Source organism: Chlorocebus sabaeus, chromosome 12 (assembly GCF_047675955.1).
Source record: "Chlorocebus sabaeus isolate Y175 chromosome 12, mChlSab1.0.hap1, whole genome shotgun sequence".
In the NCBI taxonomy this organism is placed as follows: Eukaryota; Metazoa; Chordata; class Mammalia; order Primates; family Cercopithecidae; genus Chlorocebus; species Chlorocebus sabaeus.
Genome location: NC_132915.1, coordinates 83,068,462 through 83,096,240, shown reverse-complemented (window position 1 = coordinate 83,096,240; position 27,779 = coordinate 83,068,462). Strand labels below are relative to the sequence as shown.

Below are 27,779 nucleotides of genomic sequence, written 5' to 3'. Positions count from 1 at the left end.
ATTTGCATGCCCTCTCTCCACCCTTTTGTTCTTCCCCAGGGAGAAGTAACTTGATATGATTTGGAGAATAAGAAACTCAACTCAGCTCCTCCCTTTGCCCTCTTGGAATCAAGCTGCTCCCAACTGCCGTGACGCCCTGGGTCCTCTGCTTCTCCTCTGTGTGATCGGTCCAGGCAGCCTTCTACATAGGAGTCTTACCCAGGTCCACTGCTGCCTCTGATGGTGCGAAGTCTGTCTAATTCCAGGCTGCAGGCAGTTGGCTCATTTGGTTCTTACATTCTGCTATAGCCTCCAACTTAACTTACTCTTTTTTTTTTTTGTTTTTTTGATGCCATTTGTCTTTGTGTTACTTCTCAGCTTGTTAATAACTGGGGCTCGGAAGGGGATGCTACTGATTGACTACCTTCTATACCCTACAACAGGAAGTACAGATAGAACGGGAGAGAGCCCAGAAATATTAAGGGGAAATAATGTGTTTATTCAGCAAATATTAACTAGTTCCCATTAATGTCAGGATCAGTGCCAGGTGTTAGGGAATCAGCAGAGACCAAAGAGGCAGCATCCCCTCAGGATGATTACAGTCAGGCTGGAAAGTTAAATAAGTAAATAGTTATGGCAACATGCCAAAAGCATTTTAAGAAGGGAATGTGTTCCAGGCAGAGACTAGAAAGCCACCTAATCAGAAATAAGAGTTTACATTTTTGTTTTTAATTCAAAAGTAACACATGCTTACTGTAAAACCGTAAAAAAAAAATCAAGTAATGCAAATGAAAAGTAAAAAGTTTAGAATATCACCTCCTCATCCCATTCCCTAGAGGAAATGACTATTAACAGTCTGGTATATGGTCTTTAGGAATCTTTTCTTTATAACCACAAAGACAAAATGTATTTATAGAAAATGGGAACATACCCTACTTATTGAACTAGAATATTTGCGTTCTTCATTTAACATACTGTGGTCCCCTTTCCAAGCCCGTTAAGAGTGATTTAATTATTTTTAAAAGACCTGCCTTGTATTGCATATCCACATCTTATTATATGGATATGCCATAACTTATTTTACCAATCTGACAGGTGAATGAATCTTATTCCCTTTAGTTGTATTTATTTTTGTTTTCTTTTAATTCTTTTTTAGACAGAACCTCTCTCTCTCACCCAGGCTGCTGTGCAGTGGTGTGACCTTGGCTCACTGCAACCTCCTCCTCCGGGGTTCAAGTGATTCTTGCATCCCAGCCTCCCACGTAGCTGGGACTACAGGCATGTGCACCACGCCCGGCTAATTTTTGTATTTTTTTGGTAGAGATGGTGTTTCACCATGTTGGCCAGGCTGGTCTTGAACTCCTGGCCTCAAGTGATCTGCCTGCCTTGACCTCCCAAAGTGCTGGGATTACAGGTGTGAGCCACTACGCCTGGCTGTTATTTCTTTATTATTGAGCTTGAACGTTTTTTCTGTGACCTGCCTGTTCGTATTTGTAAGTATAAATACAAGGTAGACATAAAAGAGGTGAATTGCTCAAGCTTAGGAAATACCTGGAATGCCAAATAAGCATCCTTCTTTTCTCTGAAGACTTCTTGCACATTCTAGTCTTGAAAGTACTGGGGGATAATATTGAATCTAGACACCTGAGAAGACAATGTACTTGGCTAATCAACAAATTTCTTTATTATTTTAATAACATTCCAGTATGGGATAAAATCTGGGATTGTCATCCCTTCATAATCCTGCAGTTGTTACCAAATAAACCACAATGAACAGTGATATGTCCTTTCAATTCTAGTTAGAGCTTTATGGATATGTACGCACAAATGTCTGTATGTGTATGTACCTCACAATTCTCTAACATATTTCATAAGCATCTTCCCAGGCTGTGTAATACTGCACCGTATGAATGTAATATAATTTATATAATTTGCTCCCTGAAGTAGGACAATTAATTTACTTTCCATCTTTCCCCATTATAAATAATGCTGTGAATGCACATGTCCTTTGGACCAACAATCCTGCTTCCAGGAATTTATCCTGTAGATAAAACTAGCACATTTACAAAATGGCATTATACACAGGATTGTACACTGCAGTGTAATTTTGCCGTTACAAACAATCTAAATGCTTGATTATAAGGATCTGATTAAATAAATTATGGTCCATATTTTCATAACTACAAGGAAACTATCTGAAATCATCTCCAAAATACCCCATTAAGTGAAAAAAAACCAAGACACATAGTCAAATGAATAGCATGTCACCATTTGTATGAAAAAAGAAAGAATACGTGTGTATCTCATAAATGCACACTCATGTATTTGCTGTATATGTAAAGAGTACTTTCAGAAATATACATAAGAAACTGATAGGCCGGGCACAGTGGCTCACGCCTGTAATCCCAGCACTTTGGGAGGCCAAGGCGGGCGGATCACGAGGTCAGGAGATCGAGACCATCCTGGCTAACATGGTGAAACCCCATCTCTACTAAATACAAAAAATTAGCCTAGCGTGGTGAGGTGCCTGTAGTTCCAGCTTCTTGGGAGGCTGAGGCAGGGGAATGGCGTGAACCCGGGAGGTGGAGCTTGCAGTGAGCTGAAATTGCGCCACTGCACTCCAGCCTGGGTGACAGAGCGAGACTCGGTCTCAAAAAAAAAAAAAAAAAAAAAAAAAAAAAAAAAAAAGAAAAGAAACTGATAACACTGGTTACTTCCAGAAGAGGGAAACTAAATGCGGGGGAGACAGGTGTGGGTGGGAGATCATTCTTTGAAGTCTTTTGTACCTTTGGAATTCTGAAGCTTGTAAATGTGTGACCTCTTCAAAAAGTTAGAATTTATTTTAATTAAAACTAAAAGACAAAAATTATGCACAGAATTATTGATCTGTATTTCTGACTCTTACCTTAGGACTTCTAGAGATGAAATTGCTAGGTGAGAGTGGAGCTATTTTTAAGGCCCTTGATGCATAATTCCAAAATATTTTCCAGGAAGCTTATGCCAATCTAACACCTACCCAAATTTTCTTTTTTGGACAGTTATGGCAGATATCGCTGATTGTCTACCCAATATCTACTCTTTCCTCTTCCCTGCAGACAGACCCTGATTTTGTTCAGAATAGCAATGTACCCAACTTAAAACTTCTCAGCCTCTCCTGCACCCAAACTGGCCACATGACACAGTTCTGGCCAACGAGATGTAAACCTAATTTGTTGGGTGGGGCTTCTAGGAAAGTTCTTTACAAGGAGGCAAACTCAACTGGAACAAGATTTTTGCCCTTTGCCTTTTCTTTCTTTTCAGGCTGGAAGTGGGATCCTATGCTATAGGTTATGGGCATCTTGTAAGCAGAAGGAGATGAGCATGAGGACACAAGCCACAAGGTCAGCCTGGGCAGGCAGAAACAGAAGGAAGCAGAACTTTTGGTGGCACAGCAGAGCCATCATTCCAGTCCTAGACTGCCTGCCTCTATTCTCCTTGTTACCTAAGAAAAATAAAACCTAAGTCACTATAAATTGGGTTTTCTGTTGTGAGCATTCGTACCTATTCCTAATTGATACAACAGAAAGATTTGTGCATGTCTGAATTTAAAAAGAAAAAAGTTATGTATGGAGGAAGATCTGGGGATAAGAAAAATGAAGACATAATGGAAACACAGTTTCTTTTTGAAAAAATGAGAGAATAATGAGAGTCTGTATCAGGAACATGACATGTCAGCACTATACGGAGGTGAGGGGGCAAGCATGGTGGCTCACACCTGTAACCCCAGCATTTTGGGAGGCTGAGGTGGGAGGAGTGCTTGAGCTCAGGAGTTTGTGACCAGCCCGGGCAACATAGTGAGACCCTGTATCTACAAAATATAAAATTAGGTGGGCATGGTGGAGTGTGCCTGTTGTCCCAGCTACTCAGGAGGCTGAGGTGGGAGGATTGCTTGAGCCCAGGAGGTTGAGGCTGCAGTGAGTCGTGATTGTATCATTGCACTACAGCCTGGGCAACAGAGTGAGACACTGTCTCAAAAACAATTTTTTAAATAAAAATGATATGGGGGCCAGGCGCAGTGGCTTATGCCTGTAATCCCAGCACTTTGGGAGGCGGAGGTGGATGGATCACATAGTCAAGAGATCGAGACCATCCTGGCCAACATGGTGAAACTAAAAATACAAAAATTAGCTGGGCGTGGTGGCATGTGCCTGTAGTCCCAGTTACTCGGGAGGCTGAGGCAGGAGAATCACTTGAACCCGGGAGGTGGAGGTTGCAGTGAGCCAAGATCGCGCCACTGCACTCCAGCCTAGCGACAGAGTGAGACTCCACCTCAAAAAAAAAAAGAAAAAAGATATGGGGGTGGTCTGAAGATGTTCTCACCAATGGCCTAAGGGATCTTCACTGTCCAGGTAGGATTAAAGAAGCTCCCTTAATACTTCAAAGGAAACTGTTCTTCTGCACATTCTCATTTCCTTTTACTTTCTGTGTGGATCCTAGGTAATTCTTCCTCGGGCTTTTTCTTCCATATCTTCTACCTCACTGAAGGACTGAAGAAGGTTGACTGTGTTAGAAATCAAACTGAGGCACAATTAACAATTCAAAGAGTTTATTTGAGCAAACAAAGATCCATGGATTGGGCAGCACCCAATCTTGGCTTGGGGCTCCACTTGAGGGGCCTGAAGGAAAGGCTTTTATAAGGTGAATAAGGAAGCAAAGCATGGAAAATAATTGATTCTTTACAATGATGCTGTTGCCTTATTTGGATTATCCAGATAGAAAGTCCCCTAGTTATGTAATTAGAGGTTAGCTATAGGTTTTGGATTGGTGAAGCTTAAATTTCATTTCCTCTCAGTCAGTCATTTATAAGAAATGCATTTGACTTAGGTTTTGGTTTGCTTCTGTGGGAACCCAAAGCATTACAACCACTTCAGTCTGATGGTTCCTCTTTAAGTAGACCAGGAGATAATGCTTAAGGATGGAAGAGTAGTAAGAGGCCCCGAGCCCAGAAAATGCCTGTCTACTTGCAGATGCTAGGTGCTTGGGATGCAAAAATGCTCAGGCATAGTCCCTGTCCGTAGGGAATCCCAAGAGGTTAGAAAAAGGGACATTAATTTTTCAGTGCCATAAACAAATGTAGTTGAGGTTACAGGAAAAAAATGGGAGGCATCTCCCCAATCCAAGGGAGACAGGTTTATGACTTGGAAGGAAAGCAGGAGTTGCCACTACAACAACCTTTGGTGGCCTGCCTGTCTCCATGTTCTTTGCTGGCTCCTCTTTACCAACCCTGTCTCTTCTGAATTTTGTTTATTATTTATTTAGAGACAGAGTCTTGCTCTGTTGCCCAGGCTAGAGTGCAGTCTCAGATCACTACAACCTCTGCCTCTCAGGTTGAAGCAATTCTCATGCCTCAGCCTCCCAAGCAGCTGGGATTACAGGCATGCACCACCACGCTCAGGTGATTTTTATATTTTTAGTAGAGAAAATACAAAAATGTTCCCCATGTTAGCCAGGAGTTGGTCTCAAACTCCTGGCCTCAAGTGATCCACCTGCCTCAGCCTCCCAAAGTGCTGGGATTATGGGTGTGAGCCACCATGCCTGTCTAAATTTGCTCTTATTAACAGACAGGATCCTGGGATCCCAGACCTCCTGCCAGCCAGGTTACAAAGGCCAAGAGAGCATGGGAAACAGAGATAAATTCTGACAGGAGAATTCCTGGAGTGAAAAAAGAGATGTGGCAATTATGGGAAGAAACAGGAAGGTCCCTGCAGGGTTAGGAAAAGACTGAATAAAAATTCCTAAGTGTCTAATCAGCACTGTAACTGTAGATCACCCATAGAGTCCTGGTTCTTTAGGAAGAAATACATCTGGAGCAGAGGAAAGCAATTGGTTAGCTTCTACAGCTTGGAAATATCCCTCCAGAATAACCACTCCTTTACGCTTTGATTTGGTCTCCACCAGCAGCATTGGGGTCTGGACCTGTTAATGAGCTGGGCCCACTTGTGGGGCACATACGGGGAAGCAAGTTATTCACCCAGGTCACAGAAAGAAAGGACTCACACTCTTGATGCCCCACTGCCTCCATGCATCCAAAGGGTCTGAATGTGTTTCCCAGGACATGACATCAGGGTCAGATGACAATTCCCATGGCCATCCTGGCAATGCTTGGGTTACTAGTTTTGCAAGGAGCCTCTGATTATCTGAATGTATTCAGCAATGCGACAGTCATACATCTATGATTTGCTTTGTGTAGTCAATATGGTGCAAGCTGGCCTTGTATAGAAATTTGTGTAAGCATTTCTGCTTAGCCCGAATAGGACGAGTAAACAATATTAATGAGTTTACTGTAATGACTAAATGTTATAATACTCAAACATCTTCTATCATTTAATAGCTCTCAGCGACAACTGTTTATTTATTTAATACAAGTCTGTAAAATAAAATCAATGGAAAGTAAATGAAAATGAATCATAGGGAAAGTTCACCTAGGATACTTGAAATTTCAGTGACTGGTTATGGGTTGGGAAATAAGTTTGAATAAAAAGAAAAAAATAGTATGTTATACATTGCTTAGAGATTAATTCTTTACATTCATTTGAATTTTTGAATCATTGAATTTTAAACTTCTATTTAAACAGAACTTAAATTAGAACATTCTTCACGCCAGGCGTGGTGGCTTATGCCTGTAATCCCAGCACTTTGGGAGGGTAAGGTGGGTGGATCATGAGGTCAAGAGATCAAGACCATTCTGGCCAACGTGGTGAAACCCCATATCCACTAAAAATACAAAAATTAGCCAGGTGTGGTGGCGCGCACCTGTAGTCCCAGCTACTCAGCAGGCTGAGGCAGGAGAATCGCTTGAACTGGGGAGATGGAGGTTGCAGTGAGCCGAGATTGTGCCGTTGCACTTCAACCTGGTGACAGAGCGAGACTTGGTCTCAAAAAAAAAAAAAAAAAAAAAAAAAAATTCTTCAAAGATATACCATTTATGCTGGTACAATGTAAATTGAAGCAGGAGATCATGTTTATTGAACTAAGGCTAAAAAGGATATAGAAATGGAATAAAATGAGGCTTCTCTTAATTCCAGAGGTGTCTTCCTACAGGGAAAGAAAAACAAAACCCAAGCAAACAACCAAAACAGCCCCGCTCTCCAACTTAAAGGGAATTTATTGGTATTAAAAAGGCACATCATGCCCCCAACAAAACAAAAATAAACTGTGCATCATGAGAACTAACAGACTCTTAAGGATAATCTGAGATACTTTTCTCATTGTATGATACTGTATTACCACAAAGAGAGAATAGTGTAGGAAAATAAACTGCTGGAGCTGTAGTTCCAGTCTTGGGTAAAGGATGGTGGGATCAGACACAGATCAAAAGACAGAAACTGGAAAAAGTTTTAGTTTCATTGCTGACAGTTCCCTGGGGAAATCACTGCACACTGCAGGGCCACTAGGGTAAGCCCAGGGTGGGTCACCAGGCCAGGAAGATGGGGAACATCAGACAAGTGCCTTTTCTGTGGTCTCCATGGGAGGGAACAGGTGATGCAGGGTTAGTAGACTTAGGGCTGGCTCGTTGGAATAATTTCAGTGGGCTCCGGGATAGAGGCGAGACCGTGGTTGTCTGGTACCTGGCTCTGGGCCAATCAGGGCCAGCGTATACAGGCATGGAGTGTGGCCCCTAACAGAGGTGGCTGGGGATGTGGACTGCTCAAAAAGGGAAACTGGCCTCTACCTAGACCCTCAAAACTGGGTCAATACGACATTTAAAAACTATATGACAGTCTGGGCATGGAGGCTCACGCCTATAATCCCAGCACTTTGGGAGGCCAAGGTGGTTAAATCATGAGGTCAGGAGATCGAGACCATCCTGGCCAACATGGTGAAACCCCACCTCTACTAAAAATACAAAAATCTTGGGAGGCCGAGGCGGGCGGATCACAAGGTCAGGAGATCGAGACCATCCTGGCTAACACGGTGAAACCCCGTCTCTACTAAAAATAGAAAAAATTAGCCGGGCGCAGTGGCGGGCGCCTGTAGTCCCAGCTACTCGGGAGGCTGAGGCAGGAGAATGGCGTGAACCCGGGAGGCGGAGCTTGCAGTGAGCCGAGATTGCGCCACTGCACTCCAGCCTGGGCGACAGAGCGAGACTCCGTCTCAAAAAAAAAAAAAAAAAAAAAAAAAAAAAAAAAAAAAAAAAAACAAAAATCAGCTGGGCATGGTGGCGCGTACCTGTAATCCCAGCTACTTGGGAAGCTGAGGCAGGAGAATCGCTTGAACCAGGGAGGTGGAGGTTGCAGTGAGCCGAGATCACGCCACTGCACTCCAGCCTGGTGACAGAGTGAGACTCTGTTTCAAACAAAACAAACAAACAAAAAACCGAAAAAAAAATTATATGACACGTGCATATTTGTATTCTTCTTCATATTTAACTACGAATATTCCCTTAGGTATCCATGGGGGCTAAGTACCAACATTTGGGTAAGCCAGCCAATTATTTAAAAAGTATCTCCTGTCACAGTCATGGCCTCTGTTGATGACTCTGTGTGTGTGTGTGTGTGTGTGTGTGTGTGTGTGTGTGTGTGTGTGTGTTTGAGACAGAGTCTTACTCTGTCACCCAGGCTAGAGTACAGTGGCATGATCTTGGCTCACTGCAACCTCTGCCTCCCGGGTTCAAGTTATTCTCCTGCCTCAGCCTCCACAGTGGCTGGGATTACGGGTGCATGCCTGGCTAATTTTTGTGTTTTGAGCAGAGATAGTTTCACCATGTTGGCCAGGCTGGTCTTGAATTCCTGACCTCAAGTGATCCGCCAGCCTCGGCCTCCCAAAGTGTTGGGATTACAGGGGTGAGCCACCACGCCCGGCTGGTTTTCCTTATATAGGGGTCTTATCTATGTAAAAGCTAAGTTATGTCTATGTGTGGGTGGGCTGACAGTGTGACGTAATTTATTATTTTTCTGATTTAAAGAAAACTATCTTTGGCATTTTAGTGCCTAAGTACATCAAAGCATGTCTGTAATCATCTGAAAAGCATATACCGTTATGTGATATTGGGAGAACGGGACATTCTGCTGTCCTAGAAGTTTATCCTTGTGGGTATTATTAAGCTGTTCACCCAGCCATAAACTTCTTAAGACCATGGGTGGTGACTGGCAAGGAACGTGCCTTGCTAGTTTGAAGATGGAGCTGATTTTACACTTGATCTTAAACAAAAGGCCGAGAAGCAATAAGATAGAGTTGATTTTAAAATGGTGTTACCCTGGCTCTCCTATTCTTCTGTTCCCCTAACAATACCACGCCATACAATTCATCCTTTTAAAGTGGGCAATTCAGTGTCTTTTAGTACAGGTGTTCCTCGGCTTACAATGGGGTTACACCCTGATAAATCCACCATATTGAAAATATTGTAAGTCAAAAATGCATTTAATCCACCTCACCTACTGAACACCATAGCAGCCTTGCCTACTCTAAACATGCTACTTACATTAGCCGACAGTGGTCTAAAATAATCAGACGCAAGTCTATTTTATAATAAAGTGTTGAACATCTCATGTAATTTATTAAACATTGTACCAAAAATGAAAAACAAAATGTTGTATGGGCTCTTGAAGTATGGTTTCTACTGAACGCATACTGCGTTTGCACCGTCATAAAGTCACAAAATGGTAAGTCAGTTGGCCGTGGTGGCTCACGACTGCAATCCCAACACTTTGGGAGGCTGAGACGGGTGGATCACCTGAGGTCAGGAGTTCGAGACCAGCCTGGCCAACATGGTGAAACTCTGTTTCTACTAAAAATACAAAAAAAAAAAAAAAATTAGCAGGGCTTGGTGGCGCACACCTGTAATCTCAGCTACTCTGGAGGCTGAGGCATGAGAATCGCTTGAACTCGGGAGGCAGAGGTTGCAGTGAGCTGAGATTGCGCCACTGCACTTCAGCCTTGGCAACAGAGCAAGACTCTGTCTCAAAAAAAAAAAAAAAAAAGTTAAGTGGAACCACGGAAAATTGGGGACCATCTGCAATAGCTACTATGACCTGCAACATCTTTCCCTTTGCCAAGCATCTATACTTCCCACAAAATTATTGGATCGTTATACATCATTCACTCTGAAATCACCTTTCAGAGTTGTGGTTTACTTTGTGTCCACAATATTGTGCTCCATCACTGTTGCTATGGTTGTATGTTGACTTCACTCAACTACATGCATGAGCACCAGAAACTCTTCTAGAAAAAAAAAAGCTTTTGACTATTTTCCTTAAAAGGCCTTAAAAATGGCCTTTAAATTGATAGGGGAGCATCTGGGTTTGTCGTTGTCTAAAAATAGCCCCTACATACAGCTTCTCTAAGTAGAAAAAAGGCCACCTTATCTGTGCCACTGTGCAGAGAGTAAACAACAACAAACTGTTCTTGGCAAACATCTCCCACGTAAGACGCCTACTTCTTCCGGGTCTTAAAAGGAACACATGAAATGAGGAACCCCAAGGAAACGATGCCTTTAGCTTTTTTTTTTTTTTTTTTTTTTAAATGGTCTTGTTCTGTCCTTCAGGCTGGACTGTAGTGGTGCAATCATAGCTCATTGTAGCCTTGACCTCCTGGTCTCGTGTGATCCTCCCACCTCGGCCTCCTTCCTGAGTAGCTAGATAGGTACATGCCACCACACCTGTGTAATTTTAAAAATTATTTGGTAGAAATGACATCTTGCTATGTTGCCCAGGCTGGTCGTGAACTCCCGGCCTAAAGGGATCCTCCTGTCTCAGCCTTCCAAAGTGCTGGGATTACAGGCATGAGCCATGGTGTCCCGCCTGGCTTTCCAGTTCTACCAAGTGGTTGAGCGGTTCACAAGTGTGGATGTAGGACCTACAGCATCAGCATTGCCTGGAATTGTTTAAAATGCAACCACTCCACTTTGGGAGGCTGAGGCAGGCAGATCACCTGAGGTCAGGAGTTTTGAGGCCAGCCTGGCCAACATGGTGAAACCTGTCTCTACTAAAAATAAATAAATAAATAAATAAATAAAATTAGCTGGGCGTGGTAGTGGGTGCCTGTAACCCCAACTACTTGGGAGGCCGAGGCAGGAGAATCGCTTAAACCCAGGAGGCAGAGGTTGCAGTCAGCTGAGACTGCACCATTTCACTCTAGCCTGGCAACAAGAGTGAGACTCTGTCTCAAAAAAAAAAAAAAATAAAAAAAAAATAAAAAGCCAACTACTCAGCTCCATCAGACCTACTTGCTCAGAAACCCTGGGGGAGGGCCACGTGATCCGTGTTTCCACGAGCCCCCCAGGTGGTTCTGATGATGCAGTCTCAGATTTGAGGCGGCTGAGGACGGATCCTCAGGTGAAGGAGGGAAGGAACTGCCTTTACAGCCTGTGAAAGCATCTGATAGGTCTCTAGAGCAGGACATACTTCTTGTTTTGTCTTTTAAATTCAAAATAAAATCACTTTTGTGTGGGTATACTCATACTAGTTTCAGAAAAAAATAGCCCATTTTCCAGTGTGCAAACACTTTATTCCAAGAATACCTTACCCAAGGCAGAAATTCAAAAATTAAATGCCTAGAGGAAAACTAGAGTATTCTCCATCATTCCTGTTGAGGAAACATTATTAATATCCACATTACCTTTTATTTTTTGTTTTGTGTGTGTGTGTGTGTGTGTGTTTTCAGATGGAGTTTCACTCTTGTTGCCCAGGCTGGAGCGCAATGGGACAATCTTGGCACACCAAAACCTCTGCCTCTCGGGTTCAAGCAGTTCTCCTGCCTCAGCTGCCCGAGTAGCTGGGATTACAGGAAGCTGCCACGATGCCTGGCTAATTTTTTGTATTTTTAGTAGAGACGAGGGTTTCACCATATTGGCCAGGCTGGTCTCGAACCCCTGACCTCAAGTGATCCAGCCACCTCCACTTCCCAAAGTGTTGGGATTACAGGCTTGAGCCACCGTGCCTGGCTCATATTACCTTTTAAGTCATAATATTTTACAGAGAACTTGATTATGTCCATTGACAATAAAAACATAAATTAATTTTAAATGTTTTATTACACATTTCCTTTGAATTTTCAATACAATAATGTATTTTCAATCTGTATAAAATGTTACAATGGTAGTATCTATGCACACAATAATATAAAAAGGAACATGAAGGAGGTGTGTGTTCACATTTTTGGAAACAGACAGAACAAAGGGGAATAGTCAGCACAGAGACAGGCCCCTCTAGGGCTGAATTTGAGGTCAGCACCAACCGTGTGCAAAGCTGATCTGGACTTTGTGCAGAAAAGAGGCTAAACTCATGTACCCAGCTGGCCTCACTTTCCTCCTGTCCTCTGTGAAAGGGACAGAGGAATAATGATCCCTTACCTGCCACGTAGCAGCTGTGGCCCTTGGGCAAGTAAGTCCCTTTCCTGGTCTGAGCCTCCCACTTTCCCAAGGTTCTGAGCCACAGAGAGAGGCTAGACCTGAGGGGGACATGGAGACACCTCACCTTCCCATGAAAAGCAGTGGGCATCCGTCACCACCTCCCACAGCATGCAGTTAGCCCGTTTTCCAAACTGCCATGATCTATTTCACAGCCCAGTGTAGTGGGGGAAGAACAGGACTGTGCTGGGGCTCCTGGCTGGATGCCCGCTCTGCCTTTTGCTGCCAGCAATGCCTTGGCCAGGACACAGCCCCTGTGTCCCCAAGTTTTCTCCTCTGTCATATGGGAACGATGATCTCATAGGGTTATGGGGATGATTAGATGGAACAACAGCAAGGGTATAGAATTGTGCCCTGTGTAAGCAGTCAGCGGTGTAATAGGTCAGGAGAGGGTGACCTTCATGGCTCGGCAGTGATTGGGAGAGGTGATCACAATTAGCGACTGGAGAGAGCCTCTAGGTCTTGGGAAACACTGGGTTTCGGCACAGGTGGTGGTTTCACGGGTATTCAGTTTGAGACAACATACACACCACATGCTTAGATACCCAGATTAGATGCTGGTGCATTATTCCTTTCAGAAAGCGTTTTAGTTTTAGTTTTGTTTTAGCGCAAGACAAGAGAATTAGAAAACAATCCTGGGAAAGGTTCAGGCCTCTGTAGGCTGAGATGGGGCCCAGGCCTATGTCTCTGAGGAGGAAAGAGGAACCCAGTGAATTTTGAGGAGCACCAGGGAGCAGAGGGAAATTGCACTGTGTGTGCATGCGTGCGTGTGTGCGCGTGTGTGTGTGTGTGTGAGCGCACACACTGAGGGGCTGGAGGAGGAAATCAGCAAGCCCAGAAAAGGGCGGAAGGATCTTCAGGCCCGAAGGGCTGCTGCTGCATGTGGCTGGATGGCAGCACGGCGGCCTGAGGTGCCTGGGTCATTTGTGCCCCCTCTTCATGCTCATGGACTCTTGATGACTGTCCACAGCTCTGAGATGTGGGCCCTGCAAGCTGGAACCAAGCATGCTCTCTGCCCATTTCTGAGGCAGTCGTTGGGACTGTGGGGCCGTGGACCCCTGCCAGGCTCGCCTGTCCCCAGGACACTCAGGATGCACTTCGGCCTCCTGTCTCCTGCAGGCACCTGCACAACCCTCCTTTTGAAGGTAATTTCAGGAGTTGTTACAGCAACACCTGTGCATTGAGGCAGACGACAGGGCCACCACAGAGGTGACACTGTGTGCAGGGAGGGCAGAGGGGAGTCGCCTCTAGCTTTGCTTCCTGCACCCCCAGGGAGTTGCCACTCATAGTGGGCTCCACCCTCCCCCCATCAACATGTTCCCTATCATCCTCCAATAGCCACTGCCACCGTGCCCAGGGCCATCCTCACCGCTGAGTCCTACACACACCAGGGACCATCGGTCACCCCATCACTTTGAGTTTCCTTCTGTCTGGGCCACATCCAGATTCTGGGATGTTTTCCACACTCAACCTCACTTTGTCTTTGACGTGCTATGGCCTAAATGTCAGTGTCTCCCAAATTTATATGTTGAAGCCTAATTCCCAATGGGGTAGAAAGAACAGGTGGGGCCTTTGGGAATGCCCTGAAACCAGACGGACATTCTCAATAATCCCCTCCTGAAGGAAGTTAGTGCTCTCATCAAACAGACTCCAGCAACCTCCCTTGTCCCCTTCGGTCACATGAGGACACAGCTGGAGGCACTGCCTTAAGGAATGGGTCCTCACCAGGCACTGAATCTTCAGGCATCTTGATCTTGGATTTCTCAGCCTTCAGAACTTTGACAATACATTTCGGGCGTTAGTAACTCCCCGGGCTAATGTACTTTGTTAGAGGAGCCCGCCGGACAAGGACGGGCCCTCCCTTCTCACCTGACGTCACTTCCAGGATCCGCCCCTCACAAATATTCACCCGTTGAAGGAATTCTGTGGGTGAAGGGGCCAGGAGAGGCCCCTGTAAACTGCTCACAGGCAATCAGAGGTCCCTCAGAATGGGGAGGACAGCAAGCACGACCAGAATCTATCAATGATGCACGACACACAGGACTCCAGCAGACCCTCACAGAAAAGGATCAAAGAGGGGAGGCAGGAGAGGGTGAGAGCCTCCTGCCCGGAACAGAGCATTGGCAGAAAACACAGGGAAAAGAGCCAACAAGAAGAAAGTGAGCCAGAAGATGCATCTCACAGGCCCAGAGTGGCTCTTGCTGTGTGCAGAGCCCAGGAACACCAGAAATCAGAGCTGTGTATATGGTCCAGAGGGATATTGACACTCTGAAGAACGAGTCAGTCATTGACCACATCCTGCATCACAAAACAGGGGCCTTTTCCAGAGTGAAGGCAAGGAGAGAACGTATTCACCACCCAAGAATGTATTCACCACCCAAGAATGTATTCACCACCGAGGTGAACACACAAGATTTGTGGCACTGCCAGGCCCACCTTTTCTCACAGAGGAACAGGCTGAAGCCGCATTCTGCAGCTTCCAGCAGGCTCCCAGGCTGGGGCTGTGATCAAGAATAGGAAGGTCACACTCAGGGTCAGAAAGGCCTAGAAAGCTAGGAAGTCCCTCCGTCAGCTACTGTGCCCCAGGACAGCCCCGTCCACACATCCCAGTGCCTCCTGCCCCAGGGAGAAGAGTCTCTGGGCCCAGGACCCGAGGTCTGCAGAGACTCAGGAGACACAGAGCCCTGGTGTTCACCACAAGCTTCATCCAAGGGTAAAATGCAAACCAGGATGAGGCATTTGGTTCAGGGTCCTCCTGCACTGAGAAGAGGGAAGGACAAGAAGAGCCATGGCCAAAGCAGGGTGAGTCAGAATGACGCAGAGGCCGAGCTGCAGGCAGAGCCACCTCCGTGGCCGTAAGCCGGGGATGCCAGGTTCCTCCGGCCACCACCTCCCCATAGTCCCCAGCTGGCTTGGGAGGAGGCTTTCCATCACTATCCCGAAATTCTGCTCCAACAGTAGGCATATAGAGCTTCTCACTCTCTAGAAGCAATGTCTGCATACACCGAGACAACTTGAATGACCCCCACGTAGCGCGGCTCTCTAGTGGCGCCCTCTGTGTGGCCCCAGCTGGACTTCTGTGTCTCTATCAGCCATGCTGGCTGCCGTCGAGGCAGTGCCTGGGTTTAAGGGATCCCAGGACTTTGTGCTCAGAGTGTGCAAGACTCCACCTCACCCTTCCTGAGCGCCTGCCTGGGCTGCCCACACACACCTGCGCTGGGGAGGGGCAGAGGCGGCCACACCCATCCACATCTACCTCTTCCTCTGGGCCAACTGTTCACGGACCAATCACTCAACATACCACCCGTTCTTCATACATTTCCAAAAGAAGGAATGAAGAACATGGTGGCATGTCCAGAAGCGTTTTTCTTCTGGAGGAAAAACAAAACTTTGACCAACGACATAGATAAACCAAATGTCTGCCCCGCTCCCTGACAATCCTTCACTTTCTGCAGCCACGTGCAGAGGGGGACATGGACCAGGCCACTGAGGCTTCTGTGAAAACCAATCTCTCAGTCACCCTGAAAGATGCCTAAGAGCCATGGGACTTCCTATTTCACCAAATGTGGAGGGGACGTTTGGGGGTGGTGGGCCCTGCATTCAGACGGGAAAGAAGAAACAGGACCCACTGCTGGGATCCAGGGCCAGCGGCCCCCAGAGTCCCTGGGCACTCAGCTGGAGACGGCACCCCCTGCATTGCCACCCACGGTGCAGCAGTGCCCCTGCTCTTCCCTTCTGTCCATCAGGACCCATGGAACTGGGCACCCGGCTCTGGGGTATGGAGAGCACACAGGAGGCCTGGCTCCTCCTCACCCCTGACTCCACAGAAATGAGTCTCAACTCAAGGTCCACTTAAAGGTCTTGGCTTTCTTTCCTGTTCCAACTCCAGAGAGGGTACAGATGTCCACAGTGAGGGGATGGTTACTTGACCACCAGGTGTGGAGCGGCCCTGGCCAGCTGCTGGGACCCCGCAGACCGAGGCTGTGGCTGGTGCAGGGGAAAGTGAGATCCTCTCCTCCTCTCTCCTGCCAAGAGTGGGCCAAGGAGAGAAAGGCCAGGGAAAGGTCCACTCACAAAACCGAGTGGGAAGGAGGGGTGACAGTCACAGCTTTCTACACGGAATCCTGCATGCCACAAGAAGTGTCCCCACTCCTCTTCAGGGCACCTACTTCCATACTGGGAACACAGTATTAGACCTCGGCACGAGCCACATGTGCCTGCCCATCCCTCGCCCAGAAGGGATCAGGAACAGGAAGGAGTTTCCAGTGCCATGGACAAGCCCTGGGTGAGCACAGGATTGGGGGTCCTGCTGTGGCGGGTCCGGGACTGACCAGAGCAGGTCCTAGAAGCAGGCGAGGTGCTGTGCGGTCTGCAGCGTAACTCTGAACTTGACAATGAGGTCTCCCCGCTGAGTGCATACCTTGAGGAAGGGAAGCACCTTTCCATGGAGTCTGCCAGGTTGCCTGCCAGTGGCATTCGTGCCCAGCTAGAGGACCAGCCACCACCCCTGCTGGCCGCAAATGTCCTTTCAGGCAAACACGGCACCTCGAGAAAATGAGGCAGAGAGTGAGGGAAGGGTTTGGGTAGGAAAGTCACCGGCTGGTACTGACAAGGACACTGAGGGTACAGTGGTTCCATCTGAGCAGAAGTGTGTGCCAGGGCTTCTCTTGGAGCAGGAAGACAATGCTGCAGGGATGGCTTCTGGCCTGGAAACTCCCTTTTGGGAAAGTGACCTGTGGCTCCCCGTAGCTGTTCTGCGTGCGACGGTGCTGAATCTCGTCCTTGTCCTTGGTGGGACCCATTGTGCTCAGGGTGGAGGAGCACTCTGTGACCTCCCTGGACCAGGCAGCGCCACAGGAGATCCCCTTCAGGCACTCCTGCCCACAGATCTGCCCCACCATCTGCAGGAAGCGTGTGGTGCTCCCGGCTCTCCTTAGACACTCTCAGCCGCTGAAGTCAACTCACCAAGCATCCAGGGGAGGCTTCTCCCTGTGCCTCTGGGTCATGTGGTCAAGGCCAATGCAGGGCAGAGGAGTGACTGCTGGAAAAGAAGAGCCCAGATGAAGTGCAGTCACCTACCTGAAGTCGGGCTCCCCTGGAAGTCCCCATGAAGTAAGTCTAGGAAGAAACCACCAGAGCCACTGAGGGCCGCTAGATACCCACTGGGGAGGGAAATTTTGGGCAGCGCGCCTCGTCTTCAAGGACGGATTGCTACAGTGCTGGGATTTCATCACGCCTGCTATCTTCATTAATTTCTATTCCCATGAGAAAGTAAGATAGTAATGCAACATTTTATTTTATTATTATTTTTTAAGATGAAGTCTCTCTGTCGCTCAGGCTGGATTGCAGTGGCAAGATCTCGACTCACAGCAACCTCTGCCTCCCAGGTTCAAAGAATGCTCCTGCCGCAGCCTCCCCAGTAGCTGGGATTACAGGCATCCGCCACCATACCTGGCTAATTTCTGTGTTTTTAGTAGAGACGGGGTTTCACCATGTTGGCCAGGTTGGTCTTGCTGACCTCAGGTGATGTGCTCACTTTGGCCTCCAAAAGTGCTGGATTACTTTGGCCTCCAAAAGTGCTGGATTACAGGCATGAGGCACCCCACCCGGCCTTAATGCAACATTTTAAAAATCAAAATTCATGCTAAATAGTCCATTGTGAACAAAATATCCACATTTTAAATCAAGTCATCATCAGATCCTGTAACTGCAACACTCTGAGAGCTGTACAAGCGTTGGGCACGGTGGGAAACGAAATCTTGGCAAATTCCATTCAACCCATAAAATTGTCCCCAAAGAAAAGGAAAAGTACTCACTTGCGGAACGTTCCAGACAGCGCCCAGGCGCTCTGCACTGCCAGAGATGGGGGATCTGCTCCCCGAGGACTGGGACTTTTCCAATGAAGGTCATTTTCCAGTTTCATCTAAAAGCACAGAAGGACTTCGTGAAACGTTTGGCTTTTTCCTAAGGGAAGGAGGTGCCTACAGTGTTGCCATCACTGCTGCTGGCCACAGGAAGATGTGTACATATCGTCCCGCCGTAAGATCGTGTTTTGAAAAAGGGGGACTTTGGAAATTAACTGAGGATGTAACTGCAGAAAAGAGCTGATGGGATCGCGGAGCTGCTCCGATGAGTCTCCAGAGCGGCTGGGTGACCGCAGGAGCTCTGAGGCATCAAAGACCGGGCCCAGGGAGCCTGGAAGAGGAAGGGCCCGCTGCTCCCAGGCCACCCCGGGGCGCATGAGTTAGGGGCAAAATTTCATGCCGCAACAAAGTGACTCATTTTTTTGGAACTGAGGCTGTTTCAGAACTTTTTACTCACTCTTGGCTCCGCCCCAGCGCTTCCAGGCCCCGGGCCCGCCGCAAACACCGCTGGACTTGGACCCAAAGCGGGGTCCTGTCCCGCCGGGTCTGGTCTTTTCCGGTTGGAGGCGGCTGTTGGGCTCAGCGCCAGGCGCACGCCCTCTGGTGGCCGTTGGGAAGCAGCGAGGGAATCGCTGAGCTCATGGCTGAGCGGTGGTAGCTCGCGGCCGAGCGGTGGTCACTCGCGGCCGAGCGGTGGTCGCTCGCCCCCCTCGCGGGCTCTCGCGGAATCTCTGACATTCTCCGTCGCTTGTTCTCTGCTCCCGGCTGGGGACACTCTGCTCCAACCTTGCCTGCTCCCTTTCCTGGGACACGCCTTAGCGCCATGACTTAAAAGTAAGGACATCTTCATGCCTTTGAGATACCTGAAGAGTAGATATCTGAATAGTATCACCTCTCAGTCAGGCCTGAATGCAAAGACCTGCTCCTAGTTCTCTTGGGAAACAGGACATAACCTCAAAATCCAGAAGACCCAAGACTCCTGTTCCCACCATCACATTCTCCAGGCTTCAACCAGCTGGACACGGAGGGCCACGGTGGTGTGTGAAATAAGATCTCCTGGAGAAACCACCCTCCAGCCTTGATCACAATCAGGAAGATGAAAGCAGAAAATTTACTTTGTCCCTGTTTGGGAATCGCTGTCTAAAGGTTCTTCTAAAAATTTGCCCCCATCTGAAGCCAAAGAAATACAGTCTTTACCTGGGAGGTTTTTAGCGGTGAAATTGCAGTGCTCTTTTTCCACCAGGCGTGGTGTGTCATGCCCGTAATCCTAGCATTTTGGAGGCTGGAGGTGAGAGAGGTGAGAGGCTGAGGGGGAAGGATCCCTTGAGGCCAAAGTTCGAGACCAGCCTGGGTAACATAACAAGACCCTATCTTTAAAAAAAAAATTACTTTACATGAAAATATGTTTTTATTTCCCTTCATTTGACGTTCCCCACAGGAAAACTGTAGAGGAAGTTATACTTGTGGCTCTTTCTAATCAATTATATAGATTGTTTGCCCAGCTCAAAAAGAAATCTCAACTATTTTGCCCCAGGTGGCAAATATTAGTACCAAAATCATGGAATTATTTTGACAATATCTTGTACATTATGAGTTACAAAAATGTTTAGAGAAGAGAAAATTTGTATTCCTTGAATAAATATTGTAACATTCTTTGATCTATTACAATGATATAAAATAGCATTTGTTGTTCTTTTGTTTGAACTTGTGACACTTTCTTCAGAATAGTATTTTCTTAAAACCGGTAGGTATTATAAAGATAAACAGTGATCAGTAGCTTGATTGTATTACAAAATTATCTTTCATATAAGAGGTTGGGGCAGGTACTCCTCATCACGTGACTCACCTGTTTGACTTCCAACCAGTGATTTAGAACATGGGTTACCTGGTGTTTTGAGGCTTTGATTAACGTATAACTGATTTTGTAATTGTGGTGCTTAGGTCTATTCCAATCCATGTAAATGGAGCATCCCCAGCCAAGGAGCAGAGAGCAAGGGACGGAGAATGTCAGAGATTCCGCAGGAGGCCGCGAGGGGACGAGCGACAACCGCTCGGCCGCTAGCTCAGCGCTTCCCTCGCTGCTTCCCAACGGCCACCAGAGGGCGCGCGCCTGGCGCTGAGCCCAACCGCCGCTTCCAACAGCGCATGACCAGACCCGGCGGGACAGGACCCCGCTTTGGGTCCAAGTCCAGCGGTGTTTGCGGCGGGCCCGGGGCCTGGAAGCGCTGGGGCGGAGCCAAGAGTGAGTAAAAAGTTCTGAAACAGCCTCAGTTCCAAAAAAATGAGTCACTTTGTTGCGGCATGAAATTTTGCCCCTAACTCATGCGCCCCGGGGTGGCCTGGGAGCAGCGGGCCCTTCCTCTTCCAGGCTCCCTGGGCCCGGTCTTTGATGCCTCAGAGCTCCTGCGGTCACCCAGCCGCTCTGGAGACTCATCGGAGCAGCTCCGCGATCCCATCAGCTCTTTTCTGCAGTTACATCCTCAGTTAATTTCCAAAGTCGTCCCCTTTTCAAAACACGATCTTACGGCGGGACAATATGTACACATCTTCCTGTGGCCAGCAGCAGTGATGGCAACGCTGTAGGCACCTCCTTCCCTTAGGAAAAAGCCAAACATTTCACGAAGTCCTTCTGTGCTTTTAGATGAAACTGGAAAATGACCTTCATTGGAAAAGTCCCAGTCCTCGGGGAGCAGATCCCCCATCTCTGGCAGTGCAGAGCGCCTGGGCGCTGTCTGGAACATTCCGCAAGTGAGTACTTTTCCTTTTCTTTGGGGACAGTTTTATGGGTTGAATGGAATTTGCCAAGATTTCGTTTCCCACCGTACCCAACGCTTGTACAGCTCTCAGAGTGTTGCAGTTACAGGATCTGATGATGACTTGATTCAAAATGTGGATATTTTGTTCACAATGGACTATTTAGCATGAATTTTGATTTTTAAAATGTTGCATTAAGGCCAGGCGGGGTGCCTCATGCCTGTAATCCAGCACTTTCGGAGGCCAAAGTGAGCAGATCACCTGAGGTCAGGGGTTCAAGACCAACCTGGCCAACATGGTGAAACCCCATCTCTACTAAAAACACAGAAATTAGCCAGGTATAGTGGCGGATGCCTATAATCCCAGCTACTGGGGAGGCTGCGGCAGGAGCATTCTTTGAACCTGGGAGGCAGAGGTTGCTGTGAGTCGAGATCTTGCCACTGCAATCCAGCATGAGCGACAGAGAGACTTCGTCTTAAAAAATAATAATAAAATAAAATGTTGCATTACTATCTTACTTTCTCATGGGAATAGAAATTAATGAAGATAGCAGGCGTGATGAAATCCCAGCACTGTAGCAATCCGTCCTTGAAGACGAGCCACGCTGCCCAAAATTTCCCTCCCCAGTGGGTATCTAGCGGCCCTCAGTGGCTCTGGTGGTTTCTTCCTAGACTTACTTCATGGGGACTTCCAGGGGAGCCCGACTTCAGGTAGGTGACTGCACTTCATCTGGGCTCTTCTTTTCCAGCAGTCACTCCTCTGCCCTGCATTGGCCTTGACCACATGACCCAGAGGCACAGGGAGAAGCCTCCCCTGGATGCTTGGTGAGTTGACTTCAGCGGCTGAGAGTGTCTAAGGAGAGCCGGGAGCACCACACGCTTCCTGCAGATGGTGGGGCAGATCTGTGTGCAGGAGTGCCTGAAGGGGATCTCCTGTGATGCTGCCTGGTCCAGAGAGGTCACAGAGTGCTCCTCCACCCTGAGCACAAGGGGTCCCACCAAGGACAAGGACGAGATTCAGCACCGTCGCACGCAGAACAGCTACGGGGAGCCACAGGTCACTTTCCCAAAAGGGAGTTTCCAGGCCAGAAGCCATCCCTGCAGCATTGTCTTCCTGCTCCAAGAGAAGCCCTGGCACACACTTCTGCTCAGATGGAACCACTGTACCCTCAATGTCCTTGTCAGTACCAGCCGGTGACTTTCCTACCCAAACCCTTCCCTCACTCTCTGCCTCATTTTCTCGAGGTGCCGTGTTTGCCTGAAAGGACATTTGCGGCCAGCAGGGGTGGTGGCTGGTCCTCTAGCTGGGCACGAATGCCACTGGCAGGCAACCTGGCAGACTCCATGGAAAGGTGCTTCCCTTCCTCAAGGTATGCACTCAGCGGGGAGACCTCATTGTCAAGTTCAGAGTTACGCTGCAGACCGCACAGCACCTCGCCTGCTTCTAGGACCTGCTCTGGTCAGTCCCGGACCCGCCACAGCAGGACTCCCAATCCTGTGCTCACCCAGGGCTTGTCCATGGCACTGGAAACTCCTTCCTGTTCCTGATCCCTTCTGGGCGAGGGATGGGCAGGCACATGTGGCTCGTGCTGAGGTCTAATACTGTGTTCCCAGTATGGAAGTAGGTGCCCTGAAGAGGAGTGGGGACACTTCTTGTGGCATGCAGGATTCCGTGTAGAAAGCTGTGACTGTCACCCCTCCTTCCCACTCGGTTTTGTGAGTGGACCTTTCCCTGGCCTTTCTCTCCTTGGCCCACTCTTGGCAGGAGAGAGGAGGAGAGGATCTCACTTTCCCCTGCACCAGCCACAGCCTCGGTCTGTGGGGTCCCAGCAGCTGGCCAGGGCCGCTCCACACCTGGTGGTCAAGTAACCATCCCCTCACTGTGGACATCTGTACCCTCTCTGGAGTGGGAACAGGAAAGAAAGCCAAGACCTTTAAGTGGACCTTGAGTTGAGACTCATTTCTGTGGAGTCAGGGGTGAGGAGGAGCCAGGCCTCCTGTGTGCTCTCCATACCCCAGAGCCGGGTGCCCAGTTCCATGGGTCCTGATGGACAGAAGGGAAGAGCAGGGGGACTGCTGCACCGTGGGTGGCAATGCAGGGGGTGCCGTCTCCAGCTGAGTGCCCAGGGACTCCTGGGGGCCGCTGGCCCTGGATCCCAGCAGTGGGTCCTGTTTCTTCTTTCCCATCTGAATGCAGGGCCCACCACCCCCAAACGTCCCCTCCACATTTGGTGAAATAGGAAGCCCCATGGCTCTTAGGCATCTTTCAGGGTGACTGAGAGATTGGTTTTCACAGAAGCCTCAGTGGCCTGGTCCGTGTCCCCCTCTGCACGTGGCTGCAGAAAGTGAAGGATTGTCAGGGAGCGGGGCAGACATTTGGTTTATCTATGTCGTTGGCCAAAGTTTTGTTTTTCCTCCAGAAGAAAAAGGCTTCTGGACATGCCACCATGTTCTTCATTCCTTCTTTTGGAAATGTATGAAGAACGGGTGGTATGTTGAGTGATTGGTCCGTGAACAGTTGGCCCAGAGGAAGAGGTAGATGTGGATGGGTGTGGCCGCCTCTGCCCCTCCCCAGCGCAGGTGTGTGTGGGCAGCCCAGGCAGGCGCTCAGGAAGGGTGAGGTGGAGCCTTGCACACTCTGAGCACAAAGTCCTGGGATCCCTTAAACCCAGGCACTGCCTCGATGGCAGCCAGCATGGCTGATAGAGACACAGAAGTCCAGCTGAGGCCACACAGAGGGCGCCACTAGAGAGCCGCGCTACGTGGGGGTCATTCAAGTTGTCTCGGTGTGTGCAGACGTTGCTTCTAGAGAGTGAGAAGCTCTATATGCCTACTGTTGGAGCAGAATTTCGGGATAGTGATGGAAAGCCTCCTCCCAAGCCAGCTGGGGACTATGGGGAGGTGGTGGCCGGAGGAACCTGGCATCCCCGGCTTACGGCCACGGAGGTGGCTCTGCCTGCAGCTCGGCCTCTGCCTCATCCTGACTCACCCTGCTTTGGCCGTGGCTCTTCTTGTCCTTCCCTCTTCTCAGTGCAGGAGGACCCTGAACCAAATGCCTCATCCTGGTTTGCATTTTACCCTTGGATGAAGCTTGTGGTGAACACCAGGGCTCTGTGTCTCCTGAGTCTCTGCAGACCTCGGGTCCTGGGCCCAGAGACTCTTCTCCCTGGGGCAGGAGGCACTGGGATGTGTGGACGGGGCTGTCCTGGGGCACAGTAGCTGACGGAGGGACTTCCTAGCTTTCTGGGCCTTTCTGACCCTGAGTGTGACCTTCCTATTCTTGATCACAGCCCCAGCCTGGGAGCCTGCTGGAAGCTGCAGAATGCGGCTTCAGCCTGTTCCTCTGTGAGAAAAGGTGGGCCTGGCAGTGCCACAAATCTTGTGTGTTCACCTCAGTGGTGAATACATTCTTGGGTGGTGAATACATTCTTGGGTGGTGAATACGTTCTCTCCTTGCCTTCACTCTGGAAAAGGCCCCTGTTTTGTGATGCAGGATGTGGTCAATGACTGACTCGTTCTTCAGAGTGTCAATATCCCTCTGGACCATATACACAGCTCTGATTTCTGGTGTTCCTGGGCTCTGCACACAGCAAGAACCACTCTGGGCCTGTGAGATGCATCTTCTGGCTCACTTTCTTCTTGTTGGCTCTTTTCCCTGTGTTTTCTGCCAATGCTCTGTTCCGGGCAGGAGGCTCTCACCCTCTCCTGCCTCCCCTCTTTGATCCTTTTCTGTGAGGGTCTGCTGGAGTCCTGTGTGTCGTGCATCATTGATAGATTCTGGTCGTGCTTGCTGTCCTCCCCATTCTGAGGGACCTCTGATTGCCTGTGAGCAGTTTACAGGGGCCTCTCCTGGCCCCTTCACCCACAGAATTCCTTCAACGGGTGAATATTTGTGAGGGGCGGATCCTGGAAGTGACGTCAGGTGAGAAGGGAGGGCCCGTCCTTGTCCGGTGGGCTCCTCTAACAAAGTACATTAGCCCGGGGAGTTACTAACGCCCGAAATGTATTGTCAAAGTTCTGAAGGCTGAGAAGTCCAAGATCAATTGCCTGAGGATTTAGTGCCTGGTGAGGACCCATTCCTTAAGGCAGTGCCACCAGCTGTGTCCTCATGTGACTGAAGGGGACAAGGGAGGTTGCTGGAGCCTGTTTGATGAGAGCACTAACTTCCTTCAGGAGGGGATTATTGAGAATGTCCGTCTGGTTTCAGGGCATTCCCAAAGGCCCCACCTGTTCTTTCTACCCCATTGGGAATTAGGCTTCAACATATAAATTTGGGAGACACTGACATTTAGGCCATAGCACGTCAAAGACAAAGTGAGGTTGAGTGTGGAAAACATCCCAGAATCTGGATGTGGCCCAGACAGAAGGAAACTCAAAGTGATGGGGTGACCGATGGTCCCTGGTGTGTGTAGGACTCAGCGGTGAGGATGGCCCTGGGCACGGTGGCAGTGGCTATTGGAGGATGATAGGGAACATGTTGATGGGGGGTGGGTGGAGCCCACTATGAGTGGCAACTCCCTGGGGGTGCAGGAAGCAAAGCTAGAGGCGACTCCCTTCTGCCCTCCCTGCACACAGTGTCACCTCTGTGGTGGCCCTGTCGTCCGCCTCAGTGCACAGGTGTTGCTGTAACAACTCCTGAAATTACCTTCAAAAGGAGGGTTGTGCAGGTGCCTGCAGGAGACAGGAGGCCGAAGTGCATCCTGAGTGTCCTGGGGACAGGCGAGCCTGGCAGGGGTCCACAGCCCCACAGTCCCAACGACTGCCTCAGAAATGGGCAGAGAGCATGCTTGGTTCCAGCTTGCAGGGCCCACATCTCAGAGCTGTGGACAGTCATCAAGAGTCCATGAGCATGAAGAGGGGGCACAAATGACCCAGGCACCTCAGGCCGCCGTGCTGCCATCCAGCCACATGCAGCAGCAGCCCTTCGGGCCTGAAGATCCTTCCGCCCTTTTCTGGGCTTGCTGATTTCCTCCTCCAGCCCCTCAGTGTGTGCGCTCACACACACACACACACACACACACGCACGCATGCACACACAGTGCAATTTCCCTCTGCTCCCTGGTGCTCCTCAAAATTCACTGGGTTCCTCTTTTCTCCTCAGAGACATAGGCCTGGGCCCCATCTCAGCCTACAGAGGCCTGAACCTTTCCCAGGATTGTTTTCTAATTCTCATGTCTTGCTTTAAAACAAAACTAAAACTAAAACGCTTTCTGAAAGGAATAATGCACCAGCATCTAGTCCGGGTATCTAAGCATGTGGTGTGTATGTTGTCTCAAACTGAATACCCGTGAAACCACCACCTGTGCCGAAACCCAGTGTTTCCCAAGACCTAGAGGCTCTCTCCAGTCGCTAATTGTGATCACCTCTCCCGATCACCGCCGAGCCATGAAGGTCACCCTCTCCTGACCTATTACACCGCTGACTGCTTACACAGGGCACAATTCTATACCCTTGCTGTTGTTCCATCTAATCATCCCCATAACCCTATGAGATCATCGTTCCCATATGACAGAGGAGAAAACTTGGGGACACAGGGGCTGTGTCCTGGCCAAGGCATTGCTGGCAGCAAAAGGCAGAGCGGGCATCCAGCCAGGAGCCCCAGCACAGTCCTGTTCTTCCCCCACTACACTGGGCTGTGAAATAGATCATGGCAGTTTGGAAAACGGGCTAACTGCATGCTGTGGGAGGTGGTGACGGATGCCCACTGCTTTTCATGGGAAGGTGAGGTGTCTCCATGTCCCCCTCAGGTCTAGCCTCTCTCTGTGGCTCAGAACCTTGGGAAAGTGGGAGGCTCAGACCAGGAAAGGGACTTACTTGCCCAAGGGCCACAGCTGCTACGTGGCAGGTAAGGGATCATTATTCCTCTGTCCCTTTCACAGAGGACAGGAGGAAAGTGAGGCCAGCTGGGTACATGAGTGTAGCCTCTTTTCTGCAGAATGCCCAGATTAGCTTTGCATATGGTTGGTGCTGACCTCAAATTCAGCCCTAGAGGGGCCTGTCTCTGTGCTGACTGTTGAGGTGCGGGCTTCTTCCCCTTTGTTCGGTCCGTTTCCAAAAATGTGAACACACACCTCCTTCATGTTCCTTTTTATATTATTGTGTGCATAGATACTACCATTGTAACATTTTATGCAGATTAATAATGTACTATGCCATTGAAAATTTCAAAAGAAATATGTAATAAACATTTAAAATTATTATTTTTGTTCTCAATTATTAAGGGATATAATCAGGTTCTCTGCAAAATACTATGGTTTAAACATAACAACGATAATATGGATATTAATAATGTTTCCTCAACAGGAATGATGGAGAATTCTTCAGTTTTTGGTAGGGATTTAACTTTTGAATTGGGATTTTGGGTATATCTTTAGGATAAAATATGTGCACACAAGAAAATAGCGTATTTTTCCTAATAATTTGTTTTTATGCATTATTATATACACAAGAAAATAGTTTTATTTTGGCTGAGCACGGTGACTCATGCCTGTAATCCCAGCACGTTGGGAGGCTGAGGCAGGTAGATCAACTGAAGTAAGGAGTTCGAGACCAGCCTGGTCAACATGGTGAAACCCCATCCCTATTGAAAATACAAAAAAAATTAGACGGGCATGGAGCGGGCACCTGTAATCCCAGCTACTCAGGAGGCTGAGGCAGGCAAATCGCTTGAACCTGGTAGGCGGAGGTTGCCGTGAGCCAAGATAGTGCTGTTGCACTCTAGCCTGGGCAGCAAGAGCAAAATTCCATCTTAAAAAAAAGAGAAGTAGTTTTATTTTAAAATTAGAAGCAAAAAGAAAA

General features: G+C 48.5%; 1 long non-coding RNA gene and 2 pseudogenes across 1 annotated transcript; 2 read left to right on the top strand and 1 right to left on the bottom strand.

Moving 5' to 3' along the window:
• Window positions 1-12,124: 12,124 nt before the first annotated feature.
• Window positions 12,125-19,053, bottom strand: LOC140713112 (uncharacterized; annotated as a pseudogene).
• Window positions 19,054-20,201: 1,148 nt separating this feature from the next.
• Window positions 20,202-27,178, top strand: LOC140712978 (uncharacterized). The gene is made up of 3 exons (XR_012094862.1): window positions 20,202-20,470; window positions 20,870-20,976; window positions 21,731-27,178. It is a non-coding gene; the product is annotated as an uncharacterized lncRNA (long non-coding RNA).
• On the top strand, window positions 22,180-27,178 carry LOC140713111 (uncharacterized; annotated as a pseudogene).
• Window positions 27,179-27,779: the final 601 nt, after the last annotated feature.